The following is a 1,333-nucleotide window of genomic DNA, read 5'->3' on the forward strand; positions in this document are numbered from 1 at the left end:
ATTCAGCCAAAGCATGTAATGCGCCAGTTAGAAATAACAAAAGTTCAAACCGGAAATCACTTTCACTTCTTGCTGAAAAGTATCAAATCATCGCCATTTTAAGTTCACTTTCCACATTCCAAGCCAAGTACGAGAAGAATATATTATCCAAGTTAGAGTATAGTCCAAAAGTTAAGAAACAGACTTCCAGGGTCGGTTCATCTGCTTTATACAGAACTCACAGTTATCTTTAGGTCGCAGCGGTGACGGCAGCTTCTAGCTTCGCTTATAGCGAAGACGTCCTGGATTGTGGAGAATCCCGAGGCTCCGGAGGAGTTCTCACCTACATCGTCCACAAGGGACGACTCGGGAACTCAACTCCTACCTCGGGCAGCTCACCTTTCCCCCTATGCCCAGGGGAAAGGTATCAAGCCGTTTGACAGCAGATGCAGGCTGTCAAAACAGCTTTTACGCAGAAACAGGCGGGAGCAGCAAACAGCTGCGTCCAGCGAAGGCGCCTGCCACCGGAAGTCCCATCCCTGCTATTAGTTTTCCGACTGTTGTTGAGCCGTAAATGGAGTGTTAGTACATTGAGATTTCCAGTGAAACCCTTTCCTGCAGCGAGGGCAAATAGTTTTTGGTTTGCTCGCCACAGGTGGTCTAATGTTGCGGGGAGCGTTCCCCCCACCTGGAGCCCGACATTGTCCTTTAAAATGTCCGGGTTTTCCACAATTGAAGCAATTGCCCATAGGTCGATTAAAGGCATAAGTATCCGAAGCAGAGGGTGAAGAAGGGGTTGTAGGTAGGGAAGAGGAAATAGCAGAGGCTAAAGTAGTCATGTTATAAGAATGAGAGCCCACGATGTGACACGCACGAAGAAAATCAGCAAGCGTGGCATCGGGTTTATTAGCAAAGGGCTGCAATACCTTTTGGCAGTCTGCATTAGCGTTTTCATATGCTAGTTTTAAGATTAATTCATCGCGAGCAGCGACATTGTCAATTTGGCGTTCCAGAGAAAGTTGCAAGCGACTAACAAAAGAAGCATAATCTTCAGTAGTGCCCTGGATAGTTTTAGAGAAAGTTTGCAAGGGAGCGCTTTGTGCGTCATCCACCTTGCAATAGGCAGCAAGTGCGGCAGTTTTTATTAGAGCGAAAGCAGCGCGATTAGAAGCAGGGTGCAGCCGCACCCTGAGGAACAACCCATGAGACAGGAAATAGGGCAGAGGAAGGAACGTCTTCGGCGTCCAAAATGCCTTCCTGAGAAGCCTGCTGAACGGCACGGAGGATAGATCCCCGTTGTTGTGACCGGTCGCCAGGATCAGAGGCAGGAGGACAGACGTCAGAGGGATAAGGA

Source organism: Protobothrops mucrosquamatus, unplaced genomic scaffold (assembly GCF_001527695.2).
Source record: "Protobothrops mucrosquamatus isolate PMUCROS unplaced genomic scaffold, P.Mucros_1.0 scaffold452, whole genome shotgun sequence".
Taxonomy (NCBI): domain Eukaryota; kingdom Metazoa; phylum Chordata; class Lepidosauria; order Squamata; family Viperidae; genus Protobothrops; species Protobothrops mucrosquamatus.